The sequence below is a fragment of the Rana temporaria genome, chromosome 2, assembly GCF_905171775.1.
Source record: "Rana temporaria chromosome 2, aRanTem1.1, whole genome shotgun sequence".
Classification (NCBI taxonomy): Eukaryota; Metazoa; Chordata; class Amphibia; order Anura; family Ranidae; genus Rana; species Rana temporaria.
The window spans coordinates 473,417,105-473,431,153 of record NC_053490.1 but is presented as its reverse complement, the minus strand read 5'-3'; the positions used below and the strand labels follow the sequence as shown (position 1 = coordinate 473,431,153).

At 38.6% G+C, this 14,049-nt stretch overlaps 1 protein-coding gene across 2 annotated transcripts in view; it reads left to right on the top strand.

Moving 5' to 3' along the window:
* The window catches only part of EPHA3 (EPH receptor A3), a 481,147-nt gene that overhangs the window by 203,422 nt on the left and 263,676 nt on the right, over positions 1-14,049 (top strand). The gene's annotated exons all lie outside the window — the stretch shown is intronic.

Here is a 14,049-nt window from a genome sequence, read left to right as displayed (position 1 = left end):
TATATATATCTATATATATATATATATATATCTATATATATATATATCTATATATATATATATATAGAGAGAGAGAGGAGAGAGAGAGAGGGAGAGAGAGAGAGAGAGAGATCTACATAGATCTATCTATCTCTATCTCTCTCTCTTTATATATATATATATATATATATATATATATATATATATATATATATATATATATATATATATATATATATATAGATAGATCTATATAGATATTTATATATATAAATATAAATATATATATATATATATATATATATATATATATATATATATATATATATATATATATATATATATATATATATAGATAGATATTGATATGTTGATATATTAAAATTAATATATTATTAAGCATACATAAATATACAAATTGATACAACAAATACGTTATTTACTTATTAAACAAATGTGAAAAAAAAATGTATAGAGTTAGTTAGTTTACTAAAAGAGTATATATATGTACCCTTAATTCTGTAAAGCTGCATTTATTTATATCTTCAATCACCAATTATTTTGTATTTCCCTACACATGAGTTGGTGTGCAGAGTAAACAAGAGGTCATAGAATACTTCTTTAATAAACCACAAACAAACTAATAATACTAAAAAAATATTAAACTAATTGTATATATTTATTTTGTTTTATATCTCTTTATATATTTTTAAATACGTTAACAAACATTCAAAAACAAAAAAAAATATTTTGCACCAAGCCCAATTTCCAGCCTCTTGGTTTAAAAATATTTTTTAAAGGTTTCTGTACTTAGTTGGAAAATAAAATAGATTAAGAAGAATGAGCAAAACGGAATAAAAAAGTAAATAACTGGTTTTAAAGGAAATGGTCAGAACTGATCAAATACTAAGTAAATAAAATCGCGTTTTTAAGCAAACGCCACTTAGTGCACCATTTACCTCTATTCTATTAAATTAGTCATCTTTCTATGTACTAGAGTTGCCACCTCATCTCTTTAATCCAGGACACATATGAATTACACAGGTTCTGAGGCTAATATAACATACATAAGTCACTAAGTGAGTTTAATTACCAACTCAATTAGCTGCAGAAGCTGTGTAATTCCTATGTGTCCTGGATTAAAGGGATGAGGTGGCAACCCTACTATGAAGAGTAGCCTAATAGTTTGTCCCCACTACTCATAGACCTGGAGTGTCATATAAATGTATAAACTTGTATTTAAATGAGGAAAACAGAGTTATTATCCTTTGTCAATGTAAAAAATGTAATTATGATTTTTTATTTTATTTTCTATGCTGGACTTTACTTGTATTCTTTGTTTACCAGCATTAAGTGTTGGTTTGTGAGATCCTTTGTTGGATCTCATCAGTGTATTTATGACATGGAAGTGTTTTGTTTGCTGGCTTCTGGTGCTGACATGATGTTTCACTTTACTGCTTCCTGCTGTGACAAGTTTAAGACTCGTATTGAGACAGGTCTTTTTTTAACACATCCACTTCACTATGTGAGGGAAAAGGGAGACTCTGGAAGTCGTTTTTGGAATTGCAGCTTCAGTAATCTGCTTGAGCGAGGATTGATGCTGACTGCCAGCTCCCAGTATGAGACAGCCAAACACATGACTATGATGGATGACTTCACGTTGGAAATTGTCAGCTGGGAATGGCAGTCTAAAAAGGAATGGCTCGCACATCCGCTGAGCATTCACTGAGATTCCCCAATGGGGAACGCACTTAAAAATAATACTGGCTAGTATGAAGATGGGAGCAAACAAATATGTTCCTTACAATAATGTTTTTATATTTGAAAAGTTGGACATGTAGAAATGTTCTCTTGACACTAGAACATACCACAGGGAAGCATGTCTTCTTCTTATTAAATAGAACAGACTGTGGTTTGTTTTTATGTTTTTTTTTGTAGTCAGCCAGTTGGCGTCCATCATTTTTGTATGGGCTTAACCTGCAAGAGCAAAGACAAAAACATTTCATCCGCTGAGTGAAAATGTTTTTCATACAGCTAGAACTATATGTTTAACACAATATTTTTCTCAATATTTTTTCTTTTTTTCCCAGTGCACTTTGAGATAAGTGTGACTTGTCCTCTGACCAATCAAAAAAATTCATTTGGCTCTGGAATGAATGAAACCTCACACCAAATTTATAAAAAACATGGATTTGGGGGGAACCCCACGCCATATTTTTCTTCAATACATTTAGCGTTGCTAACATTGCCTCTGAGCACAAGTCACCTGTCACAAGTCGGATCAGTTTAGATTCTGATCTGACTTGGATGTGACTTCAATTCAATCCTATGGGCTGAAATTGCACCTAGGTCAGACCAAAGTAGTGCAGGAAACTTTTCAAAAGTTGGACCTACACAAGTCAAACCAGTTAAGGTGGCTCTCATAGGGGACCATTGATTTTGACATGTCATGCGACTAGTGCTCTTGAAGTTAAAGCGCTTGTTACACCAGTGGGAACTGGCCCTTAGAGTGCCTCCAGTCTGGATGAAGGAGCATAGGGGCACCTTTGGACAGCAGCACTATTAATTTAGGGTTAGGTCCACTATCACATTTATATACACTAACAAATTAAATCCAAAATCCATCTTTTTAAGCAGTTAAGTCAAACAGTTTTGTTTCTTTTGGGATAAAGGTTTTACAAAAATAAATAAAAGCTGATCATTATAAAGCACCACTGTCAGTGGTAATGGTTTACCCTCGTAACTGCTAAGTCTCCAAGACAGCTTGTTCTGTTGCAAATCAACAGACTTACTGGCAGGATCATCAGGTTCAAATAAAGGAAAGAAAATCTAAAAAATAAAACTAATGCAGCCATCACATTTAAGAATTGGTAAGCTGCAATATAATTAATGTTTTCTTTTGGTTTTAAAACCACTAGATGTTTGTGCAAGGAGGCCTGGGTAGAGGGTTTGTCCTCTCTGGCACATTCAGATCTATTTGTAGACAGGCATGTAAATTAAAGAATTTGGCTTCAGAGAAGATAGGCCTTGTACAGAAATCCTCCTGTTGGCAGAAAATATGAAATTATCAATAACAAAGTAATGACTGTTTTTTTTTAGTGCTGAACATAAAAAACATTTATATAAAAACCTAACTTAATATAACCCATGGTAGCCAAAGGAAATTCATCTTTCATTAGTCTTTCCACACTACGTTCTTTTTGAGTATCTTTGCACTCTGCTATTAAAGATGTCTCCCCAAAATGGATGTTTCTTTGAAACTTGAGGCCTTTATCTATTCTGTTTTATGAGGCCCCGTACACACGTCCGAGAAACTCGACGGGCAAAACACATCGCTTTGCTCGTCGAGTTCCTTGTGAAGCCGCCGAGGATCTCGGCGAGCCAAGTTTCCTCATTGACTAACGAGGAAATAGAGAACATGTTCTCTATTTGGCCCGACGAGATTCTCGTCGGTTTCCTCGGCCGAAAGTGTACAGACGACCGGGTTTCTCGGCAGAATACGGCTCCGATCGAGTTTCTGGCTGAATTCTGCCGAGAAACTCGGTCGTGTGTACGGGGCCTCAGTGTTTTGGTTGTGCTTTAACTCTTCTAACAAACAGCATTGTCATGGTGTCAAGAGAAATTTGGTTAGATTTGACAGATGTCTTCCTCAGAAATTTAAAAAGCCCCAAAACATATTGAATCCAGAATCTGAATGAACAGCATGTACTGAGGAATGAAGCAAATTATTTAGCTGTACCTTTGGCAAAGAGCAGTCATATGGCCTTATCTTATTATATCTCCCGGGTGTGCTGGCATTCATGCTGTTATGAATAGTGTAGTATGTTGTAGTAGGAGTGTTGTGATGTGAAAACATACATCTGTGGAAGACATTCTGTAACCTGGTCACCGATATTTAATAGCATTGCAGATTTACGGACAACGCTTTCATTATAGGGAGCACGGTAGCAGGAAATACCACTTGAGTAAGATATGATATAAACAAAAAAATGTCCAGGAAATGTAGGCTGATGTACTCTTATTTCACAGTGTTTGTAGAAAATTTGTAAAGCACCTGGAAGAGATATTTAGATTTGGATTTTCCTCAAATGCATACATTGGGGATAAAGCAAAAAAAAGTACCGTAAAGATAATGCAATAAAAATGGAATAAAGTCAAATTAGAGAAAAATAAAAAAAACAAGACATCTGTGTCACCCCCAGATTTTGTATCCTTGCCCTATAGGCAGTAAGTAAAGGTCCACAATGTGCACCTGTAGCACTATACAATGTACACATTGTGGGCAGCATATGTTGTGCAGCTTGTGGGCAGCAATTTATTCACATATCTGTGACAGGGATAATAATATATTTGTCTTCCCCAAAAGTGTAGAGGCTGCCTATCCCCCCCAAGCACCAGTTCACTTGTCCCAGCTATAAACAGTCTAGGAGTTGTCTTTTTATTATTTATTGCTTAAAGTAACTTTAAAAGGAGAGGGGTTAGGGCAGGGGCTACTCCAAAATGAGTAGTATTCAGCACTGAGAGGACATTCCTCTCCTTGAGTAATTGTGGGTGTTGGACAGTCGAATGCCTCACAGCTGGGGACCATAAGTCAAGTCTTTGGCATCTGGTTTTATTGAATCTCTGTAGAACTGCTGCCGTGCAATCTCCAAAAACACTAAACAGTCACAGGGATCCATTTGGGGTCTCACAAGTCCCCAGAACAGCAGCCACCTTTTAGCTTCCTCCGGACACAGTCCAGTGATTGAGACAGCACCTCTCTAGACAGCTGTACAGTCCATGGGTTTCCAATGACCAACAAACAAAGTTCATCCAGGCCCCCAGCCCTGACACGACTGAGGCCTTTAGAGCAGCTGCACAGTCCATGGGTTGCCTATCCCCTCCAGGCAAAGCCCGTCCAGGCCCACAGCCCTGACACCACCGAGGCCTTTAGAGCAGCTGTACAGTCCATGGGTTGCCAATCACCTCCAAGCAAAGTCCATCCAGGCCCTCAGCCTTGACACCACTGAGGCCTTTAGAGCAGCTGTACAGTCCATGGGTTGCCTATCCCCTCCAAGCAAAGCCCATCCAGGCCCACAGCCCTGACACCACTGAAGCCTTTAGAGCAGCTGTACAGTCCATGGGTTGCCAATCATCTCTAAGCGAAGTCCATCCAGGACCTCAGCCTTGACACCACTGAGGCCTTTAGAGCAGCTGTACAGTACATGGGTTGCTACAGAACAGCAGCCCCCATGTCTCTTGAAACCTCCAGGAGAGTAGGAACCCTGCAGTGCTTCAGACTTGTTATCTCTTTTCCAGTCCCCTTCCAGGCACTCCTCTCCAAAGATTGGCTGGAGCATGATAAATATTCAGACTGCTTATTTGAATCCCCCACCCTAAGCTCTGGAAACTTCTTCTAGAGGCAGAGGGAAGCAATCAAACTCCCAGCTGGTCCCTTGTTTACAAAATATGCCAAAAACAAAATTTACCCAGCATTCTAAGCTAGGAGGATGACACCATGTTTTGTTTAAAGGCAGTGTGAAGGAAGGTAAGGTTGTGCAAAGCACAATACTAGAGCAACTAATCAGTTCTTAAGAGATCTAACAACATTTAACTGACATATGGCTGGCTCCACTGCATTATTTTTTAGTAAGTCTATAACATGGCTTCTGTTTACTGATCTGACTGACTTGAAAACTGAATTCATTTGTAAAGAATTTAAATGCATATTATGTGAGTGTAAAATTCACTGAGTACGCACACAAATACTATATGTGAATATAAGGCTTGTCCTTCTCCCAACAAAATTATTGTCTTTTCCCTGCACCTCGTTTTGTTCTAATACAGAACAAAAACACCTCTGGTTTTATTTAATTAAACGCCACAAAGTACTTAAGCAGTGTTAATAGACCACTGAGTCTGTGAGTGCCAAAGGTGAGTTTGTCTGCCCTTCGTGCCTCTTGTGGTTAGCAGGTAGTGAAACTCATTAGTGTTAATGCTGTGGCTAACAAAAGAATAATCTGCTGGTTAGCTTTTAGCGAATAAGTCTGTTCATTGTTCAGGTACATTGCATTTAGCTGTGGCTTGTAGAATAATTACTAAACTGCTGAACTTTGCAAACCTTAATTCTCTGACTTAAAACTGTCTATACAATATAAATGTATAAACTGCTTTAGATTTATCAAAACTAAGTGATGGGGGGGCCTTTCTAAACAAATAAATACAATTTGTAGGCAATCATACAAGTTCTTGCAATGTATAGTTGTTGGCAGATCTAAAGAAGATGGTAAAATGCATGGGGAGAGGCAAAAACTAGATCAACTTTAGAAGGCTGACAAGTGTAGACATCTTCGGAACTGGAAGACTTTAAAAAAAAATATGTTGAATTATGCAGATTATCTGTGAAGATTACATCTGCCAAATAAATAAAATAAAATAAATACATAAAAAAATATATTAAAATAAAATATATATTTAATGCCATACTCTGAGTAAAAGCTTTTTCAATAATAAGCACAGACAAATATTTATGGAGTTTATTAAGTAATAAAGCCAGGTACAAAATGTGACATGGGGCGCAAAAGCTCGTTGAAGCCCTGTCTAGGCCTTTTTTTTTTGTCATTGTCTGAAGTAGAACTAGGAAAAAATACTGTGTATATATGTGTGTGTGTGTGTGTGTGTGTATATATATATATATATATATATATATACAGGGAGTGCAGAATTATTAGGCAAGTTGTATTTTTGAGGATTAATTTTATTATTGAACAACAACCATGTTCTCAATGAACCCAAAAAACTCATTAATATCAAAGCTGAATATTTTTGGAAGTAGTTTTTAGTTTGTTTTTAGTTTTAGCTATTTTAGGGGGATATCTGTGTGTGCAGGTGACTATTACTGTGCATAATTATTAGGCAACTTAACAAAAAAAAAATATATACCCATTTCAATTATTTATTTTTACCAGTGAAACCAATATAACATCTCAACATTCACAAATATACATTTCTGACATTCAAAAACAAAACAAAAACAAATCAGTGACCAATATAGCCACCTTTCTTTGCAAGGACACTCAAAAGCCTGCCATCCATGGATTCTGTCAGTGTTTTGATCTGTTCACCATCAACATTGCGTGCAGCAGCATCCACAGCCTCCCAGACACTGTTCAGAGAGGTGTACTGTTTTCCCTCCTTGTAAATCTCACATTTGATGATGGACCACAGGTTCTCAATGGGGTTCAGATCAGGTGAACAAGGAGGCCATGTCATTAGTTTATCTTCTTTTATACCCTTTCTTGCCAGCCACGCTGTGGAGTACTTGGACGCGTGTGATGGAGCATTGTCCTGCATGAAAATCATGTTTTTCTTGAAGGATGCAGACTTCTTCCTGTACCACTGCTTGAAGAATGTGTCTTCCAGAAACTGGCAGTAGGACTGGGAGTTGAGCTTGACTCCATCCTCAACCCGAAAAGGCCCCACAAGCTCATCTTTGATGATACCAGCCCAAACCAGTACTCCACCTCCACCTTGCTGGCGTCTGAGTCGGACTGGAGCTCTCTGCCCTTTACCAATCCAGCCACGGGCCCATCCATCTGGCCCATCAAGACTCACTCTCATTTCATCAGTCCATAAAACCTTAGAAAAATCAGTCTTGAGATATTTCTTGGCCCAGTCTTGATGTTTCAGCTTGTGTGTCTTGTTCAGTGGTCGTCGTCTTTCAGCCTTTCTTACCTTGGCCATGTCTCTGAGTATTGCACACCTTGTGCTTTTGGGTACTCCAGTGATGTTGCAGCTCTGAAATATGGCCAAACTGGTGGCAAGTGGCATCTTGGCAGCTGCACGCTTGACTTTTCTCAGTTCATGGGCAGTTATTTTGCGCCTTGGTGTTTCCACACGCTTCTTGCGAACCCGTTGACTATTTTGAATGAAACGCTTGATTGTTCGATGATCACGCTTTAGAAGCTTTGCAATTTTAAGAGTGCTGCATCCCTCTGCAAGATATCTCACTATTTTTTACTTTTCTGAGCCTGTCAAGTCCTTCTTTTGACCCATTTTGCCAAAGGAAAGGAAGTTGACTAATAATTATGCACACCTGATATAGGGTGTTGATGTCATTAGACCACACACCTTCTCATTACAGAGATGCACATCACCTAATATGCTTAATTGGTAGTAGGCTTTCGAGCCTATACAGCTTGGAGTAAGACAACATGCATAAAGAGGATGATGTGGTCAAAATACTAATTTGCCTAATAATTCTGCACTCCCTGTATATATATATGCAGTCTGTCAATAGCAATAATAGCAGGTTTTTTTTCTCTTTTAGCCTTCCCTGTAATGTAGCTTTATTATTATTGTTAATCCTGCTAATAGATCTAATTATTGTTCTACTTTTTGTTTTAGGCCAAACTATTTAGGAAAAGTGGCAGTTACAAGACAGAGACAGACTATATTACATTTGTGGAGTTGCTAACAACTCCCAGCTTTTATTAATTTTGCTCAAACATCTTTTCTAAAAGAAAACACAACTTGTTGCTGTAACTGTTTAAAAAGTAGCTGGAGTTGGAGTTGGCCTTTAATTTAAATTACATGTACTTACAGGTCTATCTACAGGCCCGTACACATGATCCAATTATATGGTCATAATTGTCTGATGGATGTGTTGTGTTGGATAATCCGACCGTGTGTATGCTCCATCAGACAATGGTTGGCTGAATTAACCTCCCTGGCGGTATGATTCTGTCTGGAATTACGTACCAAAAGCGGTACAATCATTTGCAAGGAAATTTGGCCTTTTATACTGTAGGCCTGTAATTTTTAGGAATAACTCACTTAAATCTGACCAAACAAGAATCTAATAGGCATCCCGGGTATGACATTTTTTTAAAAACAAAATTATAAATTATAATATAATACATAATTATAAATAATTATAACAAATAATAATATAATTCTAATAAAAATTATTCAATAATGTAATCAACTCAAAATCACTGAAATTTTCTCAGTTGCAGAATTGTCGCTGTCATTATTTTTTTTTTTTTATGACAAATTTCCCCACAAATCGCTATCGCACAATTCTGCAAGTGATTGTAATTTATTATCGCTGTTTTTTAGCTGATCTAAAACCATTTTTGACATAAAGGGACACTTTTGGTTGCTATGGACAATCTACAGTTTGCAGGCAGAAAAAAAAGGTTTTTATTATATAAAAGAACACGTAGGGCACAGGGCAGACCACTAGGGACAAGGGGGTGTGTTTTTTTTACATACAGTACTGTAATCTATAAGATTACAGTATACTGTGTGTATTGTGTTTGTTTACGTTTTTGAATTTGGCGCCGATCTCCGCTCCCGTGCGTCGTAACGTCGAAGGGAACGAAGATCGACGGCACAGGAGGACGCTGTGTGAATCGAGCGAGGTCCCGCTCGCTCACACAGCGCGGTGACATCGCTGGATCCAGGACAAGGTAAGCCAGCGCACGCTGCAGGCTCTGCATATCTACCCCGAGCGTGACTCGGGGATACCGATCGCAGCAGAAAAAATCCAACCCGAGTCACACTCGGGGTTACCGCCAGGAGGGTTAACAACAACAAATGTTGGCTGTTCATGCTCACCAACTGTCTGGCAATAAATCTGTTACGTTGGTTTATCCGATCGTGTACACATGTCCGTCCAACTAAAATCCTAAGTACAAACACGCATGCTCGGAACCAATGCTAAACATCAGACAGCAATAGCAGAAGTTGCCCAAAGGGTGGCGGTAAAGAGCTGAAAAACCACGTGGTTTGGTGAATGTTGGCTGAAAATGTTGCGCCGTTTGTATGCAGAACAAGTTCACGGGCAACGCCCTTCGGACCAAAATCCACGGAAAAGTCTGCTGGAAGTCCAATCGTGTGAACGAGGCTTATGACTATCCAGTTCACAGGGTGAAGTCACTGACTTGCAGCATGTTGATGCATTTACAGCTTTTGAGTTTTTTTTATAATGAGTTTTTGCATAAAGTTTAATAACAATATTCATATATGAGCACTTTTATGCATGTTATTTTCCACATTGGCTTTGGACCTCAGAATTAAAAACGTTATTGTATTTATATGCTTCTGTGACAATTCCTAGGCTGTTAAAATATTGAATGTAAAATATAAAAAACTTGATACATCCTACTGGACTTGTTCAATGTTAAGTGTCATCTCTTCATTTACAGGTAGGGAAGCTGGCAAGTTTGTAGGCCAAGGCTACTTGTTCATACCACAAGCAATGCCATTCCTTGTAGGTTACACCGAAAGAACCTACAACAAAGCATTGAACAAGTCCAGTAGAATGTATCACGTTTTTTATATTTTACGAGTAGGGAAGCTGGCATGCTTGTAGGCCAAGGCTACTTGTTCATACCACGAGCAATGCCATTCCTTGTAGGTTACACCGAAAGAACCTACAACAAAGCATTGAACAAGTCCAGTAGAATGTATCATGTTCTTTATATTTTACAGGTAGGGAAGCTGGGGTGCTTGTAGGCCAAGGCTACTTGTTTATACCATGAGCAATGCTATTCCTTGTAGGTTACACCGAAAGAACCTACAACAAAGCGAACTACCGGTGTCAGAAACCTCAAAGGGAAAATGTCTGTGATTCTTACTAGCTTTCCACACATGATAGGTTCTCTTTAGGAGGGCTAAATACATTCCTTGATGTAGTTAGGATTGGTGCCCATATGAGAAATCTCATTTATGTAAGCAGGTTTTCTTCCTCACAGTTGACCTCTTCAATAGCCAGTCTGCCACATGCAGTCAATCCTTAGTTAGTTGGCAGAGAAATCACTTTATAGTATCTTTCTATTTATTAAAGTTTCTCTTTTTGAATTGTCCTTGCCAATGAGTCCCTTTTCTTCTTCAGATTTCAATTAAAGAGGGCACAGATTTGGAACGCCTAGCTGGAAGATGAAGGGCTCCAACCTGAGTTTAATAATAGCTGTGCAGCCAGGATTTGATCAGACTCTGGAGCTGGATCACTACACAGGCATTTTGATCCTAAGCAGAAGTTCAGGGATGACACTTACAATAATGTTATTCTTTTGAAGGCCATAGAACATAGTATATCACTGTAGGAAGCCTTTCGTCAAGTGTCCTTAAATCTGCTTTTGATTAAAACACAAAGAGTCACAGCGTAGCAGTTCAAAACATTACATACTGAATTGGCAAATCCCGTATGAAAAGTTGGGGCTTGTCCCTTATTGATTTGCTGTATCCCAGAGTGGCTTTCAGAATAAAAATGTCCCTGTTTTCTCTAGTACTGTAACCAACATGTAACAGCCAGGATAGGAACAGTGACTGCCCAGCATGTCTGTCTTTTATCTTAATTGCTTTAGATTTTTAAATTGATTTCACCAAAAGTTGAAACTCTCAATTTCACATACTTAGGTGACATTTGCTTGAAAAAAATCGACTTTTTAATTTCTTAAGGGTTGTATTAAGGACAGTTTAGTTTTGTGCATTTCATCAATATTTGTGCATTGTCACTTTACATTTGAGTATACATTTTTCCCCACTGTATGTTTTTTTGCTAAAGTAGAGCCATTTCTAGGACACTGGAACATGTATGGAGTAGCTAAAATCAGTTTCTTGAACACTAAGGAGTCACTCTAATTTCACATTTTCCAAAAATGGTAAAATTTGGTAGGAATCTCCCAAATTCACTAAGCTGTTCACTGGTGACCAGCTTTAATGAACAGCCTGGTCATTTTAAAGGAGCTGTAAAGGCAGAAGGTTATTTATCTTAATGCACCCTCTAATACTTACCTGAGCCCCATCTCTCTCCAGCAATGTCCACAAAGTCTAAGCCAACTGGGACACTCAGCAGTGGTGCCATTGGCTCACGTGGCTGTCAATCAAAATAAGTTAGCCAATCAGGGGAGAGAAGGGCAGGACGGGGCGGGCGAGGTCAGGGCTCCTTGTCTGAATTGACACACGGAGCTGTGATTCGGCTCCAGTGCCCACATAAGAAGCTGATGGCTATCACTCGATAGGAGGGTGGGGCCAGGAGCAGCAAAGTGGGACCTGAGAAGAGGAGGATCTGGGCAAAACCAACTGCACAGAGAAGGTAAGTATAACATGTTTGTTAATTTTTTTAAACAAGACTTTAAATCACTTTAAGGGATAGTTTATTGCAGAAATATGAAATACACTTTCATAAACAGTAGCTCTTTTGCAATATCTTAGTACGTAAAAGCACAAAAAGCGGAACTTCACTCTCTCAATTGACATTGACTATTTGTAATCCTTATTCTACTAGTATTAGTAAACATATAGGATGGTATATCATATGAATTTGTTTTAAACCTTTTTTTTACATATTGTCAGTTACTTCATGGTTTCCAGGCCGAGGCAAATTCTGTCATACATCTTAAGAGTCTTCAGGAGGAGAGGAGGGGCTTTCTCAGCTAAGCACACCATCCTGCCTGCATGTTTGAGATAAGGGCAGATAAATTCCAGGAAGTCAATATTACATTGTTACATTACACTCCCTCTGCAGTTGATCTTTTCCCCATTAATTTTTAACGATCTTTTGCTCCACACTTTCACTCTGTGTGGAGGCAACCATCTTAGTAGAGGCAGAACTTTGCTTCCTTATGTCAGAACTGCTCCCCCTCCTATAGATATGCTGATGATTGGTGGGGGACATATTCAAGGAGTAGCAGGAGGTATGTAGAAAGCACAGATCCACAGAATGTACAAAGGAGAAGCAAGGCGATGCATGCAGTGCAGGTCCACAGGCACAGATTTCTCTGCAGCAAGGAGCTATAGTGACATGAACCAAATCTCACACCAAATTTTGTAAGACTAGCTCTCACAGACAGTAGTGTCTTGGATGATCTCATCCTTTAGAAATACATTTATGGGCAGCACAGTGGCTTACTGGTTATGACTCCTGCCTTGAAATACAAGGATTGTCAGTTTAAAGCGGAGGTTCACCCAAAAATCCACTTTTTGACATTAGCTGTAGCATACTGCTAACATCTGCAGTATGCTGGTTTTTTTTGGTTTTTACTTGTACTTATCGTTATATGAGCCCTTGTTTTCCGGCTCCGAGCGGGGAATTCTGTGGGGAATGGGCGTTTCTAAGCAAAGAGGAGTTGATTGATGGCTGCTAAGGCGCGTCTTGGCCTCTGTTTAATCTTCAACTGCCATGATGCTGCACATGTGATCAGTTATGACACCAGCCATTGGATGGTTTGACAGTTTGGTTGAGAGCACAACCAATGTGACAGTTAGCATTCCCGGCATGTCAGGAATGTAACTGCTTTTTCAAACTGTTAAATTGATGGGTTTACTTCCGCTTTAAGGATGCTGGAAAGTTTATTTTGAGGGTGAACCTCCGCTTTAAATCCCAACCGGGATTACCTGCATTCATTTTACATGTTCTACCTGTGCTTGCATAGGTTTCCTCCAGTTACTTTGGTTTCCACCCACATTCCAGAGACACACTGGTGGGGTAATTGACTCCTTTCTAAATTGGCCATAGCATGTATGCATTTGCGGTAGGTACCTTATATCGTAAGTTTCTTGAAGGCAGTGACTGATGCAAATGTGCAATATGTAAAACTGTTTAAATTCTTGGCACTATATAAATACCTATAATAAATAAGGATGTTGGCACAAGAAGATGACTGCTATTTTTCTGGAGGAATTTAAGGCCACAGCTAGATTTTACAGGGTACTGCCTAGTCTCATTTAACATTTCTATTTGTTAGCCGTAACAAAGCAAATCTTCCCTTTTGGAGTTCAGTTCCACTCTAAGCAGGATACACCAACTCTCTTTAATATGGTGGTATCTTGGACTCCTTTTGGTATGTGAGGATATATTTCCCATACAGTGATCAGAGGAGAATTCTAAAAATGTTTGTGTTTCAACAATGGATTGAGAAGGTGTATGATATCCTTCTCAAAAATGGGTATCTGTCTTAAGGGTACCCTTTTCCCCTCCAAACTAATTTGGGTAAATTGAAACAATCTACTCGTTTGATCTTCTTTTAAAAGTTTGACCCGCGTCTCCAAAAGCCTAGTTGTGTCATTGATCTATAGCCATTT